The 17,736-nt window shown below is 51.1% G+C and overlaps 1 pseudogene across 1 annotated transcript; it reads right to left on the bottom strand.

Moving 5' to 3' along the window:
* Positions 1–1,556: 1,556 nt before the first annotated feature.
* LOC308522837 (large ribosomal subunit protein uL5-like) lies at positions 1,557–2,033 on the bottom strand (annotated as a pseudogene). Its single transcript has one exon. The product of its transcript is annotated as a large ribosomal subunit protein uL5-like (transcript).
* Positions 2,034–17,736: the final 15,703 nt, after the last annotated feature.

Genomic DNA, 17,736 nt, shown 5'->3' with positions numbered 1-17,736 from the left:
CACGAGAATCAGGCACGGTACTTGACCAGGACTTCTCACAGCCACCGTGGAAGCAGGCCACGCAGATGTCTGTGGCCACCTTTCTGGTTCTTAGTTGTTTTGAGGACAAGCTCTATGTCTTGAAACCTGAAAGACGTTTCCAGTTAATAAACGCTAACATAAATGCCCACAATGGAGATACAAACAACACATTTAAAATGTACCTCATTTAAAAAATTGTGCCTGTTTCCTCGAAGCATATTCAAAATGGGGCTGAGGGGGGTAGCATCCTGGGGCTGGTGTTCAGCATCCGCCAACACTTCCACCCCTTCCCGCCCCCCTCTCTGTTCATTATGCCACCGTGTAGCATTTCATCTCTGAGGGCACCTTTAATGTTTGGTTTGATGAGACCGAAGTGCAACTGTGAGACATCACAGTGGGGGTGAGAGGAGGGGAGTTGCTATTAGGAAGAAATCCTCACGGGCATTAACTCGGTTTTGAAATGCCTACACATCTTCTCAAAAGTGTCCCTATGAATGAGGGGAATAGAAAATCACCAACACAGGAATACCTGCTCTACAGGTAAGACACCTCACCGGATGCCCAGATCAGAGGGCAAATGCCTGAAGGAAACAGGATATCTGCATAGAGTCCCCTCCTTCACCAAGATATTTGCTGATTACAAAGGGAAAAGCAGTAGCCTTACAGGGGAGAAACCGGGCAACACCCCCTTAGCCAAGTGACCAGGGCTAACATCACCATCAATAAGACACAGCGACGTTATGCACCGTGACAGCTCGTCCTGAGAGGACCCAACACGACTTCTGTGGTTCTTGCCCTGGTGCACAGTTTGAGTGTCAAGAGGAAACATCAGACAAACCCCAATTATAAGGCATTTATAAGTAACTGATGAGGACTCTTTAAAGGTTTCATGGTCATGAAAGACAACGAAAAGCTGAGGAACTGCCCCGAGTGGAGATGACTAAGCAGACATGACAATTAGATGGAAAGTGGGATCCTGGAGAGGGTCCTGGACCAGAAAAGGGGTGGCAGTAGGAAAACAGGTGCAATTCACAGCCAGTCCGTAAGTAGGAGTGCTATGCCCCTGATCATTTCTTGGTTTTGCTAATCATTCTACGGGTTATGTAATAGGTTAACCTTAGGTGAATCTGGGTCAGGGGCAGGTGGAAACTCTCTGAACTATTTTTTGCAACTTTCTGAAAGTGCAAGATAATTTTGAAACACAAATTTAAAGAAAAATAATAGTAATTCAGAAGTGTCCTTTTGAACTTGGAGTCTCCAAGTATAGGTAGTTGCTTTGGCAGGTTTCATTGGCCCGCAGATGCAAAACCATAAAATTGCTTTAAAAATGATAATATAGAACTATTCAAACCAGATTCTTCCCATCTTAAGAGAACAATTGAACCCTGGCTGGTTTGCTCTGTGGTTAGAGTGTCAGCCCATTCTATAAAGCAAGAAGAAAAGAGGTAAAAAATAATTTTTTTTTCCACTGAAAATATTTTATTGGCCTTTTGGATCGAAACAAGAATTTATTTGCCAGGAAGGATGACGCTACCCTACTGCTGGAACCAGCGCATGGCCTCCCCTTGGCTGATTCTGTTCGGCCCTAATGCAGCCTATCCTGCCTTTCTTGTCTGCGATGCTGAAACCTGGCCACCCAGCACCACACAGAAGTCCAGGCCATAGATACCAATGCCTGGCTCATATTTATCCCCAGGTCGGTGTGTTCCTGGATCCCAAAACCTAAGTTTCCGGTATCTGAGAAGTCATTTCTTCGTAATTGGCACTCTAGTCCCCTTAGGCCTTTCTCTGAGATTTCTCCTGCCTCAGCCCCACGGACTGTCTGTGGACAGCGATCTTTTCATTTCTCCTGATGTCAGAGGATCTGATGGTGCACCTGGCCTGTGAGCTGCTCCAGGGTCTTGGCTGCCTGGCCCGTCGGTCTCCGCTCTCCTCACGCAGATGCTGAAGCAGAGCTTGCAGATGTGAAGCTCCCATATGGGGTTCTGCTTTTCACCTTGATCCTTGGCCATGATGGGAAACAGGAAGGGCTAACAAAGTTTTAAATAATTTTTTTTACTTTCAGTTGCAGCTGATATGCAATACTGTATTCATTTCAGGTGTACAACATAGTGATTAGACATTTGGGTTTTTTTTTTAAAATAAATTTTTATTGATTTCAGAGAGGAAGGGAGAGAGATAGAAACATCTATCATGAGAGAGGATCATTGATCAGCTGCCTCCTGCACGCCCCCTCCTGGGGACTGAGCCAGCAACCCGGGCATGTGCCCTTGACCAGAATGAAACTGGGACCCTTCGGTCCACAGGCCAATGCTCAATCCACTGAGCCAAACCGGCTAGAGCGTGATTAGACATTTGTATAAATTATGAGATGATCACCTCGATTAGCCTTGTCTCTATGTGACAACATAGATAGTTGTGACAGTATTACTCACTATTTCCCTATGCTGTACTTCATATTCCCCCATGACTGTTTGTGTATAACTGCTGATTTGCACTTTTTTAAAAAATATATATTTTTTTGATTTTTTACAGAGAAGAAGGGAGAGGGATAGAGAGTTAGAAACATCGATGAGAGAGAAACATTGATCAGCTGCCTCCTGCACACCCCCTACTGGGGATGTGCCCGCAACCAAGGTACATGCCCTTGACCAGAATCAAACCTGGGACCCTTGAGCCCGCAGGCCAATGCTCTATCCACTGAGCCAAACCGGTTAGGGCTGATTTGTACTTTTTAAAAATATATATGTTTATTTTTAAATACATTTTTATTGATTTCAGAGAGGAAGGGAGAGCGAGAGATAGAAACATCAATGATGAGAGAGAATCATTGATTGGCTGCCTCCTGCATGCTCCCTACTGGGGATCGAACTGACAGGGAATTGAACCGTGACCTCCTGGTTCATAGTTCGATGCTTCACCACTGAGCCACACCAGCTGGGTGCCAATTTGCACTTTTTAATCCTTTCACCCATCTCCCCAATGTCCTCCCATTTAGCAACCATTCGTTTGTTTGAACAGGCAGTGATTTTGAGTAATTAGCCCAAAAGTAAGTTTGACCTAAACACAGATGAGCTGATTGATCACAGAGCTGGGACTTTAGTCAGTACTCAGCATTCAGACTGATGGTAATAACAGGAAAAATACCAAAGGAACGACCCAGGCTTAAACCCCTGGCGGAGAGGCCCTGTTCTAGGTGCTCGGCACATATGTGGCTCTAGGAGCAGGGTTGTCAGGTGGTCTCTCTTATCTTCAAGAACGCAGACTGTGATCAGTGGTAAAGGCCCGGGTTCGGCACGATGAATGTGGGCGGCAGGGAGAAGTGAAATGTTACAGGAGGCCTGTGTGCTGAAGGCCAGGGGGCAGGTGGTGGAGAGGGAGGCAGGAGCCCTGCTTTGCTTTGAAAAGCTGGAGACCACTTCCTGGCTTGGGGGTGGAGGGAAGGATTGTGCCCATTCACAAAAGGAAAGGGAGAATTTCCTTAAACTTCATCTTCATGTTAGCTATAATTTTTGAAGGGTGCATTAAATTATAGAGTGGTCTTTAGTGAGGTTGAAATCATTAAGAACCAGTAATCCCATTAGGTGGGTAGGTTTAGTCAGCATTATCCTTAACTTTCTCAAGTAATATAAAAAGGAAGAATTTTTATTCACAGAGAAGTTATTTGGGCCCTGGCCAGTGTGGCTTAGTTGGTTGGGCATTGTCCCAGGCACTGAAAGGTCACTGGTTTGCTTCCTGGTCAGGGTAATGCCCAGGTTGTGGGCGTGCAGGAGGCAGCTGATTTCTGTTTTGCTCTCTCATAGATTTTTCTCTCTTTCTCTCCCTCTCCCTTCCTCTGTCTCTAAAAACCAATAAAACTTTTTTTTTAAAAGAAATCATTTGGAATAGTTTGAGAATTTTATGCCTTATATTTTTCTGCTCAGCTGTATATTTGAAAAGTCAAACTTTAGCTGTTATTGCTGGAGCCATTATGCATGTAGAAATATACATTCAAACAGCATAGGTACAAAATGAACACAGAACATCCTAATCTGACTCCTCAGAGATACTATATTTGATCATGTCTATTTTTGGTTTTTATGCTTATTCACACGGAATTTAAATTGTTTATTTACTCAGAAAGGGCATATATTTTTAAGCTTATTAAAAGCCTGAATTGTGTACAAAATAGTGCGCCATAGTATGTTACTCTAACTATGAGGAATTGACCTACCAAACGTTTTAGAAACAGATTTTTTCCAACTTTTCAGCAGAGAGCTCTAAAATGTTGATATTTCATGTAAAAGTATGTTTTTAGCATCAGACACAACCATGAACAGCTTCATTGCAAACATTATTAAACATACATTAAAATATTTGAATAACTTTCATGACTTGTAAAATCTGAAGGACCTTTTAAATGTATGTGGTGTTAAAATGTATAAAACAGCGATTCTCAACCTGTGGGTCGCGACCCCTTTGGCGGTCTAACGACCCTTTCACAGGGGTCGCCTAAGACCATCCTGCATATCAGATATTTACATTACGATTCATAACAGTAGCAACATTACAGTTATGAAGTAGCAACGAAAATAATTGTATGGTTGGGTCACAACATGAGGAACTGTATTTAAAGGGCCAGAAGGTTGAGAACCACTGGTCTAAAAGATAATTTTGCTGCCCTGACCGGTTTGACTCAGTAGATAGAGCGTAGGCCTCTGGACTGAAGGGTCCCGGGTTCGATTCCGGCCAAGGGCATGTACCTGGGTTGCGGGCACATCCACAGTAGGGAGTGTGCAGGAGGCAGCTGATCGATGTTCCTCTCTCATCGATGTTTCTAACTCTCTGTCCCTTTCCCTTCCTTTCTGTGAAAAATCAATAAAATATATTTTTTAAAAAAGATAATTTTGCTTCTAAGACCAGTTTTATCAGAATCCACTGTTATATCGTAGCATAAATGTGCGTACTATAAATGCTGGGGGAAGAAAAAGAAAAAAAATCTAAGATTTGAAAAATTCCTGTCGGATGTAATGTTGCCAGTGTATTATTCTGGGATCATTATCCAAGTGTTCCTTAGTACTGCCTTCTCTTACGTCTCAGCCACACAGCTGAACACAGCCAGGGCATGATCTCCAACTTACTGTCATTAAAAGTAAGGGTTCAGCCCGGCCAGCGTGGCTCAGTAGTTGAGCATCGACCTGTGAACCAGGAGGTCACAGTTTGATTCCTGGTCAGGGCACATACGCGGGTTGTGAGCTCCATCCCCAGGCTGGGGCGTGCAGGAGGCAGCTGATGGATGATTCTCTCTCATCATTGATGTTTCTATCTCTCTCCCCCTCTCCCTTCCTCTCTGAAACCAATAAAATAATATATTTTTAAAAAGTAAGGATTCAGGTAAGAACAAATTGCCTTGTATATTTTGCACCCTTTGCATCTGAACCCTCTGGATTACTGCTGCAAGGTGAATTTTTATCCCCTTTCATTTGATTAATTAACTCCCCTGCAGTAATTGTTTCAGCATCTGCCTGCACATGCAGCCTCTCCAACCGCACTGCCCAGGTCTCCATTAGAACCTTTCATTTCACCGCCCCCATCCCCCGGTTGGTGTGTGTGTGTGGGCCCGGGGGGGGGGGGGGCGCAGCGGGGTGAAGGGAGGGGAGCTTGATGGCAGCGTCTATGATTGCTTTGTCTAATTGGAAGGGTCAGGGTGGTGAACTTTGAAAGGGTGTTTGCATCAAGAGTGGCATTTCAGTTTGCCTTGTCACTTGCTCCTGTTGCTGATGTCACGTCTAATTCTACGAAATGTTATTATGCCCGAAGAAAGGGGTGACATAGAAGTTGGGAAGGGTTAACATGGGAGCAAACGCTGTGGATCACCTGCCCATGAAAACCAAAATTCTACCTCAGGGCGATATTGGGCCTCTACCGCAGGGGTGGGGAACGTCCTGCCCGCGGGCCTGTGAAACCATTTGGTCTGGCCCTGCCAAGGCATTAGGGGTGAGTCAATTAAATGTTTGACCAAACATAGCAGGCTGATTCTGTACTGGCCCGTGAATGATGTTATAAATATCCAAATAGCCCTTGGCAGGAAAAAGGTCCCCACCCCTGCCCTACCGTCTTACCAGGACTTCCTGGTCAGCGGGGACTTAGACGCTCTTCCCTGACACGAAGCCAGTCCGCCTGCCCTCCAGGGAAGACGGCAAGTCCTGGCTGGTCCCCTTGTCCTGATTCCCCTGAGTTGGCAAAAGGGGCAGCTGGTAGGAGAGAGGACGGGTGACTCAGGGGCGTCAGACGCGGCTGAAATGAAGGCGCTCTTAAGCTGCAGTTTCTCATCCCTAAGGGGTAGAATCAATAGCGCAATTTAACTTCTTTTATAACCAAAATGCCTTCTTCTGAGAAGGGTCTAGAGGAGTAATGGCCTGTCAAAGGCACCTCAGCTACACCAGAGATTAAGAACCCCCGGGAGGTGGCTGAGCAGTAAGGCATTGCTCTCCGCCACCCCCCCCCCCCCCCCCCCGCCCCACCGCCCACCCCCACCCCGTGCCCCCAGGCCCCATTTCAGCCAGATACATAGCCAGGAAGCAACCAACACTCCTAATTTAAAAGCAACCTTCTAGTTTTTATGGAATGTTATCCAGGTGGAGGGCAGAGCGAGTGTGTGAAGGGGTAAACATGGAGCCCCACTCCCCCCACTCCCCAACGCTTGCCCCTGTGGCTCTTCATTTCAGAGCGAGCTGGAGGCTTCATAAAGCAGCGGAAAAGCTGTGGATGGTGGGGAACAGCAATGATGTTAATTCACACCTTATGGGGCGGTAAGAAGGGCTAACTCATACCTTCCCCTCCACAGCTCCACACAAGTGTTGGGGATGGTCTAGAGCAGGGGTGGGCGAACTTTTTGACTCGAGGGCCACAATGGGTTCTTAAACTGGACCGGAGGGCCGGAACAAAAGCATGGATGGAGTGTTTGTGTGAACTAATATAAATTCAAAGTAAACATCATTACATAAAAGGGTACGGTCTTTTTTCTTTTTTAGTTTTATTCATTTCAAACGGGCGGATCCGGCCCGCGGGCCGTAGTTTGCCCACGGCTGGCCTAGATGTTCCCTGGTCAATTCAGGAGCCACTGGCCACATGTGGTTATTTAAATTTAAATGGATAAAAATTAAATCAAATTTTAAAGTCAGTCCTGCCTCACACTAGCCACCTTTCCAGTGCTTGATGGCTACAGGTGGCCAGGGGCTGCCATAGGTGTCCAGGAGCTCCCACAGGTGGCCAGGGGCTCCCACAGGTGGCCAGGGGCTCTCATAGGTGTCCAGGAGCTCCCACAGGTGGCCAGGGGCTCTCATAGGTGTCCAGGAGCTCCCACAGGTGGCCAGGGGCTCTCATAGGTGTCCAGGAGCTCCCACAGGTGGCCAGGGGCTCCCACAGGTGGCCAGGGGCTCCCATAGGTGACCAGGGGCTGCCACAGGTGGCCAGGCGCTGCCATGCTAGAGAGCGCAGACCCAGGACTCTGCCCTCACTGCAGGAATTCCCACAGACAGGGCACCCGAGGACTTCTTCACCTTGTTCCCCCTTCACTCCAGAGCCTGGCCTGGGCCTGTCCCCCCAACTTTCTCCTTTTCTCTCCAACACCCTCCGTTCTCATGCTGAGGGTTTGAGCCCCACTTCCCTTACCTCCCCCAAGTCCTGTGTCGTGTGTGTGTGTGTGTGTGTGTGTGTGTGTGTGTGTATTCCCATGGGGAGTTCAGCTTCACAATTTTCAAATAATTTGACACATTCACTATCTCCTTGTGACACTCATAGAGTTAGGAAGGGCAGATATATACTTTTTAATTTAAATTTTAAAAATGCTTTTATTGCCCTGGCTGGTGTGGCTCAATTGGTTGAGCATCACCCCATGAACAAAAAGGTCTCTGGTTCAATTCCTGGTCAGGGCATATGTCCAGGTTGTGGACTTGATCCCCAGTAGGGGGGCGTGCAGGAGGCAGCCCGTGGATGTTTCTCTCTCTCTCCCTCTCCCTTCCTCTCTGTCTAAAATATCAATAAAAACATATTTAGAAAAAGATGGTTCATAGGTCGATGCTCAACCACTGAGCCACACCGGCTGGGCTATACTTAAAAACGTTTTTAACCAGTGAGGAAACAGGCTCAGAGAGCACGAGTAACGTGTCCAAGGTTGCACATGACTCAGGCTTCTGCTCATGGTTTGTGCTTCGTAAACATTTACTACAGTCGCATGGTCTTAATTTTGAAGATAGATCAGTTCACACTCTGCCGTGTCTCCTGAGCGGGGTGTCATGTGGAGAGGAGGGGTGTTGGCAGCAGGGGCCCAGCGTGGAGTCCCCGCTCTGTGTGAGCCCCCTGGCTGTCACCTGGGAGAGACGTTTCCCTCAGGTCTGTTTCCTCATCTGAAAAATTCGGGGAGGTAAGATTTCGGGATGCTACGATTTCTTCACCCTCTAATCGTCAACTTACGTTTTGGATTACGTTTTACTCATAGGGCTCTTGATTATTTCCCAAATGATTCAAGACCTTTAAAAAACTTTCCCTGGCCCTGTTCCCGGGTGGCCATCATGCCAGCAGGCTTTCTAGTGGTGGCTTAATAGGGTCATCGTTAGCACGAGGTGTGACGTTTCATCTAGGCCGGTGGTTCCCAACCTTTCCGTGGCCATGCCCCACCGAGGCACCTCCAAAATCCTGATCCCCCCTGTGACATGTAATTCTTATTATTCAAAGAGTGAGCTCCTATTCACGTGGAGGAAGCCTAAAAGGCCATTAGCTTGGTCTAAACAAGCTTCCAAAGAACATGGCATCCATGAGAGAGAAAAATAAAAGAACAAAAGGACAGTTGAAGTCCTGAGGAAGAAATCACTAAGAAATTGCTGGAAAAATAATAATATAAAGTGATATGGCTGAAACCGGTTTGGCTCAGTGGATAGAGCGTCGGCCTGCGGACTGAAGGGTCCCAGGTTCGATTCCGGTCAAGGGCATGTACCTGGGTTGCGGGCACATCCCCAGTGGGAGATGTGCAGGAGGCAGCTGATCGATGTTTCTCTCTCATCGATGTTTCTAACTCTCTATCTCTCTCCTTTCCTCTCTGTAAAAAATCAATAAAATATATTAAAAAAAAAGTGATATGAAAAAAATAGCAAATAAAGTTTCAAAAGATATAATAGAGAACTGAAATGCATTAATATGTCACAATATATATATTTATATACTGTACATGAGGCAGGCCCCTAGAACCATAAGAAATGCAAAAAAATTCACTGTTAATAACTCATTCTCGAATTGCCCCCCCTTAAAAGTCAAACTGCCCCCCTGTGGGGCGTATGCCCCATGCTGGGAACCACTGATCTAGGCCCTCACTACCCCACAGGCAGCCCTGCAGCAGCAGCAGCCCCTGGGATCCTGTTAGACATACGGAATCAGAATCTTATCAAAATCCCAGATGATTCGTTTGTGCCCCAAAGTTTGAGCAACTCTGATCCCTGCCCCGAGGAGACAAGAATAAAGGCAAGTCACCTACTGGACATCCGCCTTAGAAGGGCCAGGCGCACACACAGGGAGCCTGTCATGGCTCCAAGCCCTCCGACCTCTCCTCTCAGGGGCTTTGCAGTTGGCCTTGGAGCGCCTCCCCTGGGCAGGGAGAGAGCCTCTCCTGCATCTGTCTCAGAGACATGAGAGGATCCGCGGAGAACACTGCTGGCCTTGGAGTCCACCTACTGAGGGGGTCACACCTGCTCTTAAAGCCTCTCTCCTATCTCATCGAGGCTAACGCTCTCTGGCCGGGAGCAGCCTTTCCATGCACACCCCATGGTCTGTGTGGCCGTGAAGGTACAGATTGGAATACTGGGTCCATGGGGTACACTTGGGTGGACTCGGGGCAATAATGTGGCTGTGAGTCACTGAGGGCTGAGGGGTGCTGGCGTGGTGCCCTGGAGCCCACAGGGGCCTGGAGCGACACACTGTCTCCCGGGGCAGAGGGGGAGAGCAGGATCCCACCAGGTCAGAACCGTGGGCCATGCTTATTTCAACCTCGACAAGAGGACGCAAGAGGACGAGGTGGGATTCAGGACTCGTAAGTCCAAGGCTAAGTGGAATTCAAGGTAAAGCTGTCTGGCTCTGAGGCTCTGACGGGCCTGTGTGTGAGCCTGCTCGGGCTGCCATAACAAAGTACGGAGACAGGAGGGAGGGACAGCAGACGTGTCCTCTCACAGTCGAGGGCTGAGCATTTGAGAACAAGGAGGCAGCAGGCCGGTTTCTCCTCGGGCTCCTCCGTGGCTTGTAGGTGGCTGTCTTCCTGCTGCGCCCTCACAAGGTCTTCCCTCGGGGCGTGCTGATGTCCTCATTTCCTCCTCTCCTAAGGACGCGGTAATATTGGGTTAGGGCCCACCCACATGACCTCCTTTTAAAAACTACCTCTTCAGCCCAGGCCGGTTTGGATGAATGGATAGAACGTCAGCCTGCGGACTGGAGGGTCCCAGGCTCAATTCTGGACAAGAGCACATGCCCAGGTTTCAGGCTCAATCCCCAGTAGGGGGCGTGCAGGAGACAGCCGACCAATGATTCTCTCTCATCATTGATGTTTCTATCTCTCTCTCCCTCTCCCTTCCTCTCTGAAATTAATAAAAATATATTTTAAAAGAAATTACCTCTTCAGCCATGGCCGGTGGCTCAGTGGTTAGATCACAGGCCCTTGCACCAAAGGGTCCCAGGTTCGATTCCTGGTCAAGGCATGTACCTGGATTGTGGGTTCGCTCCTCACTCCCAGACAGGATGTGTGTGGGAGGCAACCAGTCTATGTGTCTCACATCAATATTTCTCTCTCTCTCTCTCTCTCTCTCTCTCTCTCTCTCTCTCTCTCTCTCTCTCCCCTCCTCCTCCTTCCTTCAACTCTCTCTGAAAAGCAAAGGAAAAAATATCCTCAGGTGAGGGGGAAAAATTACCTCTGCAAAGACCCTATCTCCAAACACAGCCCCACCCTAAGGCTCTGGGAGTTGGGACTACAGCATGGAATTTGGCGGGGAGGGCACAGTTCAGTTTAGAACACGCACCCCCCAGCCTCTCCTGTGCAGTGAGCATGGCTCTTCCCGCCTGTGGTGCCACCCCCTGGGCTGTGCTGTGTGTCCCCGCGTCCTGTGTTCCCAAGACAGAAGTCCCCACGGAGGCTGGGCTCCAGGGAAGCCAACTGGCCATCAGGTGTTTGGGACCCGAACCTGGCCAGTGGGGCTGTGCCGCCCCGGGCAGCCCCTCCCCCTGGGGAAGCAGGAAAGCCGGCTGCGCTCAGGGGAGCTGGGCGCTCCTTTCTGACGGGAAAGTACCAGGTCACCGGCCTTGTGGCTGGGTCCGAGGGAGCGAGAGCCATGTTCTGGCTCCAGGTGAGAGCGGCTGTGTTCTGAGGCCTGACCACCAGGAGCCAGACGGACCGGCTGCCTCCATGCCCCTCGTCACACAGCTGCCCCGGGTCCCGTGTCACCCAAACTCTGCTGAAGACAGAAAGCGGTATGAGTGCTGGTCATCCCCAAGGAACACATGGGGGGGGGGGTCCTTCAGGATGGGACCTTAGCTCTGGGGTGACCTCAGAGACCAAGGGCAGGGCCAGGATGAAGCAAGAAGTGAGACCTCAAGTTTGTGTCCCTCCGTTTGGGCTCCCCCAGAAGCAGATCCTGAGACACGTTCCTGAACAAGCAGTTAACAACAGAGGATCCCGGAAGGACCCACAGGAAGCGGGAAGGTGAGACAAGAAGGGAAAGAAACCACTGTAGGCGCGTTCAGGAGCAGATTGCCGCTGAGGGCGACTGGAGACTCTGGAGGGCGGCCGAGAACATGTCTCCCAGTTGTCCCAGCTGTGCCCCCCACCCGCCCGCCCCCGAAACCACAGTATTTACCCACCAGCCTCACCTGGGATTGGTTGAACACCATGAACTGCCCAGCACTTGCATACATCCCAGGGGGCTCGCAGCCTCCTGCTCCCCCTCCAGGCAGTGATTGGCAAGTGCTGGCAGCAGGCAGCCCTAAGCCATGTGGGAAGAGGGAGGGGGGGGGGGGGGCGGGGGACGAGCCACGACCCTTCATGCTTGGAGGAGTTGACCGTGTGAGCTGGCGGAGAAGGACTGGACATTGTGGTCAGACTATCAGGGGTCTGATTCCTTATCAAAGACACAAAAAGTGAATTCCTTTGGCTTGACCTCATAAATCCAACCCTCCCACTTGACATTGGTCTAGGCTGGTGGTCGGCAAACTCATTAGTCAACAGAGCCAAATATCAACAGTACAACGATTGAAATTTGAGAGCCAAATTTTTAAAACTTAAACTATATAGGTTAGGTGCATTGTTATTAACTTAATTAGGGTACTCCTAAGCTGGCCTTTGCTAAAAACGTCCTCAATCTGAGGGGTTGACCTCAGCGAACGTACCCCCACTTCTTCTAATGCCACTTCTTCAAAATAGTCTTGCCCAGGCCGATAACCGAGTTCTGCACATAAGCCACGAAGTTTCAATGGCACTGTAGGTGCGCGCCCGCACGTGGTATTTTGTGGAAGAGCCACACTCAAGGGGCCAAAGAGCCGCGTGTGGCTCACAAGCCGTGGTTTGCCGACCACTGGTTTGGGCCGAGGCCATTCTTTTATGTTGTTGCTAGCAGAGTTAGGGACACATGAAGAGGTCTGGAATTAAATGCTTAAATTAGTGTAAATCTCTCAGATTAGGGAACCTAGCACATTTCCCCCCCACAAAAGAACATTTTAACTTATTTTCGCTTTCCTCCACATCAGGTAAAAGACAGGTAATTATTTAAAGATATAAGATCAATTTGCAATTAAAATCTATTTTCCCTGTTCCCTTTATTATTCTGGGGGGACAGGGGACTTGTGTTTGTCACCAAAACCAAAGAGATGGCAGGCCACAGGCTCAGGAGTGAGAACAGAGAACAGACTGTCTCTCAGCTTGTTCCCCTCACACAGCACCGTGTGTGTGTGTGTGTGTGTGTGTGTGTGTGTGTGTGTGTGTGTGAGAGAGAGAGAGAGAGAGAGAGAGAGAGAGAGAGAGAGAGAGAGGCTTCTTGAAAGAAGTGAAGGGGCTGCCGCCCAGACAGCCTGGCTGGGGCCTGGCAGGGGCCTGCTCCCTGGAGAAGCCCGCCACCCAGCTGCCTTCGGAAGAACAGGAGGACGGGTTTGCCCTCCCCCACCCTCCCCTCTTCTCTGGCAATGGGGTAGGACACCCCGGTGAAGCCCACCTCCACCCCCTGGACTTGCTCTTTGTGAGAACGCTACCTTGTTCATACAAGCAGGTGCTTAACTCCTCCGAGACAGTTTCCTCACCTGTTGAAAGATTGATTGGGTGTGACAATCAGATGAGAGGAGAAGTGCCAACAGGTACCAGGACATAGTGGATACTCAATAAATGGTGGTGGTGGTGATTGTCTTCAGGCCTGGGGGCCGAGGGCAGGTAAGTGTGGCTTTCTCTGTACTATTTCATAAACAAAGGCAAAATACCTCCGGTGAAAACAGCAGCAAGAAAAGGGATGGAATTTTTTCGTGAAGATTTTCACTTGATACCTCTAAGTATTCTGGCAGGAGGAACATTTTGGGGTGGTGGAAATGTTCTATGTTTTGATTACGATGGTGACAGTTACACGAGTGTTGGCATCAGCAGCCCGAGTGGGGCGGGGTAAGGGAGAAAGGGATTGGGCTGGGACAGATGAGCTTAGCCTCTTCCGTCACATTCCAGGCTCCAAGTTCAAGGGCAGGGCGTTTTAATTGTTTTGGAACCAAGATTTAGCAACCTTGGTCCTTCCTTCTCCAAAATAAGTGCGCGCGCGCGCGCGCGCGCGCGCACACACACACACACACACACACACACACACACACACACCACCTTAGCCCTGGTGTGAAGGACACCTTCCCAGACATCTCTTAAATCAGGCACCTGTTTGAGCTGCACTCCATCCTGGGCAGCGCCGATGGGCAAGTTTTTTCTTATCCAATCGCGCCACCAGGCGGCCAAATTGAGCACTGCATGTTCCCTAATCTGACATGGACCCGCAGGTATGGGGGTGGGAGGGCTTAAGAAAGTGAAGGGATCAACATTTGGAGCCACGAATGCCTTTCATGGGAGTTCCACCTCTTGAATCCACTGGAAAAGATGAAATTTCAGGCCTTATTTTGGTGGTGGTGGTGGTGGGGAAGGACACAAGAATTTAATCCTTTCGGTTCCTGGTCTGCTGCCCAGACGAATCCTCTCAGAAAGACAACAGGGCGGGAATGGAGGTAGAAGGAGGCATCTACCGCCTGGTCTCAGTTCAAGTCTCGGACACCCCTGCGCTCCAGTCGAGGCCTCAATACAGATAATCTCAGCTGGAGTGAGGGGCGTTTTCTCGCCTCCATCGCCCAGACCCCAAATCTGCGTGTCAGCGTGGCGTCTCCCCCTGGTGGTCAGATGGCGCCACTGCACCGCTCGCCCTTGGCCCAGGCAAGGCGCGATGGGGCAGAAGACTTCCCTCTGCGCTTCTCGTTGCTGAGCGCCGCACGTGCACCTGCTTGGGATTGGGGTGAGGAGGGATAGCTGCGGCCCCAACTCGACGGTGGGCGAGAAGTGAGGGTCTCTTCTTCCCATTACTCCTTCTCGTCTCCCCCAAACCAAACACAGAATACTTTCTCATCATTCTCTCACTTCCTGCACCACCTGGACTTACCGCACCCTTGCAGAAGTGCCCACCCCGCGTTCGCCCACAAGGTCCATATGTGTCTGAGAACCGCTCCGGCCCGCGGCGCTCCCTGGTGCCCCTTGTGGAACCCTCCTCTTGGCCAGCGCGCGCCTGGACCCCAGGATCAGTTCACTGCTGTTTGTGAACTGGGGTGGAGACAGGACGGGGAGACTAAAAAGTGCCCCCAAGTGCAGATGGCCCCTGTCGACGAGCACTTTCCAAGCATCCCGTGCGAGGGCAGGTCCACGGGGAGCGGGCCCGCTCCTGCCTCCCGGCGGACTCCAAAGCTCTAATCCGGCTTGGGGGCCGCCGCGCGCGGAGCTCGGGCGCCTCCTGGCGGCGACGCGCGGGAAGTTTCTCCAGCCCGAGGCGGTGCGTCTGCGGGATCCGCCCGCGGGCTTGCATTTTCCCACTTGCTCGGTGGGCGGCGCCGAGGCCTATTCGTCTTTTTATTAACAACGATGCCCCCCGGGAGGAAAAAGAAAATTAAAGCCTTTAAAAACCAGACCGGGTGGGAGGGGAGGGTGAGTGTGTGCCTGTGCACGGGCGCAGAAGCGAGAGAGAGAGAGAGAGAGAGAGAGAGAGAGAGAGAGAGAGAGAGAGAGAGAGAGAGAGTTGGGGCGTTGGTGAAAGCAATAAAACTCAGATCGCTTCCTTAGAGAGATAGCGGCGGCTATAATGCGCTGGGGGGATCAGGGGTTTATTTGAAGATCCTGGATAAAAGATGATATATCGACACAGTTTAGAGTGTCATTGCGCCCGGCCTCTCAGGAAGCCACAAGTACATATTTCCTGAAATACCTGCCAACACAATATCCAATCCACATGCCACTTAAGCATGGGAGGGGAACCTCAGCATCTCACCAGTTCACGCCCGGTTTCCCAGCTCTAGGTTGGGAGACACGCCCCCCCCCCCACCCTCACCCCCGGGACCCGGGTCTCCTGGACGCCCCTCCCCTGGCCTATGTCTTCAGTCCAAGTAATCACTTAGACACGGGCCTTAATAAATACGTCTGAGAACTGTCCTTATGTTCGGTAAATATTGGATTAGTTTTTCAATGACCAGGCTCTTGAAAAGGCTGGAGAAATCCACCCCAGGTCTCAACTAAGCCCAACAGTCAATAGGTAAGAAAAATAAGTGATTTCCCTGGCTGGAGTGGGGCGGGGGGTGGTGGTGAGAAGGGGGTTCTTATCAAGTTATCTGATTCTATTAAATACCACAGTGGTACTAACTAGGAAAGGAGGGGGGTGCCCAGATTTTGGATTAGCCATAATTCCCACCATCTCCGTTCTGCTCCTTAGGGCAGAATCACATTGCCCCAAGGGGGGGACACCTGTGGGTTCTATTTTTCTTTCCACCGCACTCGCATGAGCTTTCTGTCTAGCACACGGTTTTTGTTGTTGTTTGGGCTGCTTATGGGAGCGTTTGAGCCAGTTCTTGGGGAGGGACGTGGCCCGGAAGATCTCCCACTGCCCCGTGACAACGTGGGCTGCCTAGGTGAGGCGCAAACGGCCACGTTCCGTGGAAGCTTTGCTCTGTCTCCCTGTTGCTGAATTTTGCTAACAAAACGATGCCAGAGACATTAAGAATGGAAGAGGAAGGCCCTCTCTCCTCCTACCCGGGTTGGGGGTAAGGTGAAGATGGTAAAAGAAGTTTTAAATTGGTTTTCCTAACACCCAGATCCCCGTGGGACCCCTGTGCACAATTCCAATGACGAAGTGTTAGTAACCGAGTGGTGCTGCCTGCGGAGAGGACACGACACGGCTCGGAACCAGCTGGGCTCAGGCCTGAGATCCCCTTGGGCCTCCCTGAGCCTTTCCAGGCAATGCGTGCAAGGACGGCTCCCGGCGCCCGGGCGTCAGGACGCATCCAAGCGGGAACCAGGGCGCTGGAGGTTCATCTACTGGGACGGCGAAGCCGGAGAGGGCCAAGAATCCCCCAGGCCCTGGCACCCAGCCTCCTGAGCCCGGCACAGTCCGAGGCTTTGATGCGAGGCTCCCAGACAAGGGGAGCCTCGCTGCCGGCTCTGAGGAGCCAGACACGCAAAGTGCCCGAAATGCATCCAGATACTGAAGGTGCCTAGAGTTACAGCTGATATTTGGTAGAAAAGATGGGGGGTTGGGTTGGGGGGTGGGGGAAGTGGGAGAGAGATCTCTTGAAAGAGAGAGGGGTGGGGGGAGAAGGGAGGAGAGGAGAGATCCAGCTCTCAGTGTGTCGGGGCCTAGGCGGGCAGGCGCCCTCTGAAGCCATCAAAGACAGGGGTGGCTTTTTCCCCTCCTCCCACCTCCTCCCCAATAGATATAGCACGAATTTTTAATGCGTCTTCCTTTCACAGACAACAATAAAGGGTTTGAAAGCCGGACACAATTTGGGTTTTGTGCGGGTCCCTCCTCGCGCTCCCTCGGCCCAGCTGGCCATATGGAATCCAGCATGGAGCCCGTGGATGACAAAGGGACCCAGTGACAGGCCCAACAAAACCCCAAGGAGACTTCTGCCTGACTCCGGGATTCACTGCCCGCGATAAGCGCGCTGAATGGTGCGGGGTGGGTGGGGGAGGGCGGCCCCTCTGCTTCCCTTCTCTGTCCCCAGAGACCCATTCTCTGTCCCTTTTTAATATGCACGCCTCTAACATCCCCAGCTCCCAGCGCCCCCATTGTGCCGTTTTGTGCGGCCCGCTGTAGATTGGGCGAAGATAGACTGCCAAAGCGGGCCCGCCGCCGGGTGCGCTCCCAGGGCGCGGGGGTTAGGGCCACACAGGGCTCCACGGGCGCTTTTATTGACTCCATGGGGACCCGAGGACAGAGGGGGCGGGTGCCGGGCCCACCTCCCTGGCTCCCTGCCGCTCAGTGCACACCCCAACCGCAGGCCCACGGGCTTGGCCACTGCCCCAGAGCACACACGGGGAGCCCTGCGAGGATTGGGACTTTCCACGCAGCCTCCTTCCCGCTCGGCAGTCTGGAAGCTCCCATGGTCCACCTCGGCCCAGGAAGCCCTGGGGTCAAAGGCTGTGGTCTTGGGGCTGGGCCT

Source organism: Myotis nattereri (genome assembly GCF_964212035.1).
Source record: "Myotis nattereri genome assembly, chromosome: 8".
Classification (NCBI taxonomy): Eukaryota; Metazoa; Chordata; class Mammalia; order Chiroptera; family Vespertilionidae; genus Myotis; species Myotis nattereri.
This window is presented reverse-complemented; position numbering and strand designations above follow the sequence as displayed.